At 33.2% G+C, this 4,913-nt stretch overlaps 1 pseudogene; it reads right to left on the reverse strand.

The window, feature by feature from the left end:
• Positions 1-3,070: 3,070 nt before the first annotated feature.
• On the reverse strand, positions 3,071-4,170 carry LOC145093153 (receptor-like protein 44 pseudogene; annotated as a pseudogene).
• Positions 4,171-4,913: the final 743 nt, after the last annotated feature.

The following is a 4,913-nucleotide window of genomic DNA, read 5'->3' on the forward strand; positions in this document are numbered from 1 at the left end:
TTACCTTGTATGCTTATGTGAGCTTGTAGATTTGCATGCTAGACTTGATCAGCCAGTAGTAGGATGGCCTGTTTAGGTTATGCCTGATTGTATGAGCCTTTGAATTGCATGTACAGATTCCTGATTAGAGGATAGAACGGTTTGATTGGATTATGATGGTTAGATTTTCCATTGTCTGAATGTTGTTTGCTTTGTGGTTTGTGGGACTCTTAGTAATGTGAGTTAGCTACTTAGTGAATATGCTAAGTCACATGGGACACAGGCCGGATAATCTCAGAGTGATGGACTTGACCCTATTGTGCAGTACAACCACAACTTGACAAGAGAATCAAGTTTCTTCCACTGCGCACAGGGTTGAGAGGGGGTTGCATCTGTGAGATGGTGCTGAACATCAAAGCTGATATAGCAAGCTTCAAACAACTCGTGCCACACTTCGTAGTTGAGTTCTTATAGATCAAGAGTAAGTGGTACGTATGTGCGAATGTTAGCAATACCAAAGGGCTTTTTAGCGGGGTCTTTCTCAATAACCATGGTGAAGGAAGGAAAAGGATACGTGACCTAGGGCCGACCACACAAGAGGAACGAAAGGAGGATAAAGAGAGGAGCGGAAGAAGAGAGAAACCAAAGATTTTTTATTTTAAAACCGCTCTGATATGATACCATAATAATGAGAATATTGTGATGCCTTCATGTTGATTTACACGATATATATATATATATATATATATATATATATATATATATATATATATATATACATATACTATTTTATAACCCGTGGGAACCATGACTATAAAATTAGTTAAACTTTCATAATAAAAATTTATAATTATTATTCAACCATATTAAATAAATTATTAATTAATTAAGAGATATATCAAAATTTTAAAATTATTATAACTTCAAATTTAACATATAATTAGAAAATATAAATTTGAATTTTGAAATGAGTTGCCTAATATATTTACATGACACATGGCATAATATTAATGATAAATTGTATTAGAGTGACACTTGACAAAATAAAAATAAAATTATTCATTTATTAGAGAAGACAAAGAGTAGACCGCCTCATGGGCTAAGCTATGAGCTAGGATACATAGACTAATAGTTTGCTTTATTTTGGGATCGATTTGTTCCACTAAGACTAAGGGGCTGTTTGATTTCTTACTGACTGAGTCCGGTCAGACACTTTGACTGACCCAGTCTGGTCAGTGTGTTTGATACTTTCTATTTCTTAGCTTACTCGGTCCACAGTCAGTCCTCATTGCTCTGATTCGGTCCGCTAAACATAAAAGGCTGACTGGAAAATGGACGTCTTTTACCCTTACCCATGGCTCACCATCTCCTTCGCTCCAAGCAGCTTTTCCTTCAACGGACATCACTCGTCCTCTCCATCACTTCTATCTATCCTCTTCAGCCTCGCTGGAAACCTCCTCTGTCGCCATCCTCTTCACCACCAGCTACCTCCTTCAATGTCGAACTCCCAACCCCCTGAAGCATCGTCGCACCTACCTACATCCCCATCATTCGTTCATCGTCTTCCTCTTCCACCGCCAATAAGGTATTTCCTTTTTCTTTTCATTTTGTTCGTTTTTATGTTTGAAGATGTTTTCCAATTTGTACCGATTATGCTGTGGAACACGATTTGGCATTATGGGTATGTTGATTTGGAAAGAAGATGAGGTTAATCCATCTCAACTAGGTCTATTTCTTTTCAATTGCAATCCATTACTTGTTGATTCCTTCTGATTTCACAAAAAAAATGATTTCTTATCATGATGATTTCTTTTTGGCCCGGAAATAGGTAGTTGATGTGATGAAATCAGAAGCTCAATAATTGACTGTGGGTTCTTGAACTCTGGCATCTTATTCGCTTAAGCTTGGTGTTTGAATTACTGTGGAGGTTCTTTGTAGATAGTTCGAGATTGAGTTTTTTTTTTTAAAGCTAGGGGTAGAACGGGCATATACTAATGGATAAAATTCAAGTAATCTAATGATTCTGAAAAGTGATCCTTGAAACGTGCTGTTAATTCAGATCAAAATCTGCAAATTTGTCTTGGTATTATGCTATTTTAAACTTGGAGTTATACTGATGATGCCTACTAGATTTGTAGATGACTTATGTATTTGATTTCTTGATTATGGTTTTGTATTTGGATTGTTTCTTTACCCCGCTACACTAGAGGGTTGTTATCTTGTTATCCTAAACAAACACCAGAGGTTTGTTCTCTTGTTATCCTAAACAAATTTTTAAACAAGTGGCTGATCAATGTTTACCATCAGTTAAAGAAGTGTGACAACCCCTTTCCCTGAGTTCAAGCTTTTTTCTTTTGTAGTTTTATGATTTGTTTTTATAAATTGTAACTAGGATCATTGTATTTCATTTTTATTCATGTGATTGTTAGTAGTAACCACTTATGATAATGGTTTAAACCTAGTACATATGAATGCAAACACAAGTTTTTTTTTTTTTTTTTCAATTGGTAAGAAGAAGTGAAGACAATCAAGAGATATGTTAATTTTTTCTTTTGATCTTCATGTTTTTTAGATTATTGTATAAATGGAGTTAATTAATAATATATTGTGGTTTGAAAATATTGCATAAATGTATTATTATAAAAAAAATATTGTTTGAGGGTAATATTGTCATTTTGTTTGGTCAGTCAGACGTAAAATCAAACAACAAGTTTCAATCAGAAGTTAACTCAATCAGAATTTCTAACTCAGTCAGCTTCTAACCCAGTCAATTCTTACTCAGTCAGCAGCTATCAAACGACCCCTAAGTGAGTAACTGTTGTTGCTCTAGAGAATGGATGTCAATCAACTTTCTTAAGGACAAGACAATAAATAACCCTTCGTTAGAAAATTGAAAGATGTTGATTTTCTCAATGGGTCAAATAATAATAATATTATTATAAATTATTGTCTTTTACCAATTTTCTCAATGGGTCAACCCCATAATAATAATATATTATACATTATTGTCTTATATATAACATTTTTCTACTAAAGTTTTGAGTTTAACATCATCTTTGGTCTCTGAAAAGAAAGAAAGAAAAAAAAAAAATCAAGATCAACCCTTACCCTCTTACCCACCTTTTTGCAAATTTTACAAAGATACAACAAATATTTCTACATACAACAAATATTTCTTATATAAATAAAGCATTTAGTTAATTAATTAATTAATTATTTGGTTAATATACTTAATAATCAGGTAAAACAATCTTCCCTTCCTGTTCAGCAGCCGCCTTCTGCTCCGTCGCTCTCAACCAAACACACACCACCGTAAAACTCAGTGCCAAGCTCAACAACCCACTTCCCAACCCGATCCCCACAATCGCCACCACCGACAACCCTTTACTCTTCATCGGAGGCAACGGATACCCATAAAGATCTTTGTTACCATAATACGAGCTGACATTGAATCGGGGCAAGTTCCCTGTTCTGTTTCCCAAGCTCGCCGGAATCGGCCCGGATAACTTGTTGTTAGCAACGTCGAACACAGATAACCTCACCAAAGATCCAATCTGCGGCGGAATTGTGCCGGTGAGAATGTTATCGTGGAGGTCAATGACATTGAGATAAAAGCACATGGGAAGGGAAGGTGGGATGGCGCCGGAGAGGCGGTTGGAGGAGAGGTTGAGAACGGCGAGGTTGACAAGGTAGTGAAGTTCGTCGGGGAGAGGTCCGGTGAGGGAGTTGTTGGAGAGGTCTAGCGATTGTAGGTTTGTGCAGTTGGAGATGTAAGGTGAGATGGAGCCTCGGAGAGAGAGGTTCTGGAGGGAGAGTTTGTAGATTCGGCCATTGTTGCAGGTGGCTCCGACGAGGTTGGAATTGAAATCGGAACAGGGGTTTGAGAAGGCGAGTTTGGTCCAGTTATGGAGGTTTCCGATGGGGTCCTGAAAGGATTCGAATAGATGGGTTAAACATGATTCGTCTTTCTGATCTGGGGTTGATGGAGGGAGAAAGATGGAGATTAGGATCAATGAGAGGGATAATTTGGGAAGATGAACACCCATGTTTATGTTAAGAAGAAAAATCTTGAAAACAGAAGGATTGATTGATGGAATTTGAAGGATTCAATTTTCTCTCTCCTTCTTGAGTATGAACTTGATTACAGGTGCGCATGTGAGAGAGAAGAGACTCAATGAGTAATGTTTTAGAAAAATGTTATATAGTTCAAAATTTAATTTGATTCGATAATTTGATGTTATAGCATATTAGCATGTTTTTTTTTTTTTTTTTTTTTTTTTAATCAATTTCTCAGGAGTATCTGCAAATAGGAAAGTATTTTATAAAGGTGTAATATCAAATTAAGTAGTATTTTATAAAGTTTAAATATCAAATTGGTGTAATTTAAAAAAAAAACAAAAATATTAAAATATCATTCCTAATAAATCAAAAATCTTTTTGTTATATATCATCTTCTTTTTAATTTGAATACATCATATTTTTTAAAATTTTTGAATTTTTTATTTTTCATTTGTTATTTTAGTGTATTTTTTATTTTATTAAATTAAAATTCTACATTTAATATATAAGGTAATATATATGTAAAATATTTATTAGAAAAAGTTTATATATATAATGTATTCAAGCCTCATTAATTTTAATAATTCAATTTTTTTTTATCTTTCTTATAAATTCAAACTTCTTAAATTATTAAAATTTCATATTTAATTTTTTTTAAATAAACGCATATAATACATAAGTCTCACACTTAGTTTATATTATAGGAAATTCTTTATAAAATTTATCTTTTTTATTATAAGTTTCTGTTTATATCATTTTTATATGTTAATACTTAATACAAATGAAATTAAATCTAAATGGTATATATATATATATATATATATATATATATATATATATATATATATATATATATATATTAATATTAATTTTTA

The sequence above is a fragment of the Lactuca serriola genome, chromosome 3, assembly GCF_051521515.1.
Source record: "Lactuca serriola cultivar US96UC23 chromosome 3, Lser_US96UC23_V15, whole genome shotgun sequence".
NCBI classification, from domain to species: Eukaryota; Viridiplantae; Streptophyta; class Magnoliopsida; order Asterales; family Asteraceae; genus Lactuca; species Lactuca serriola.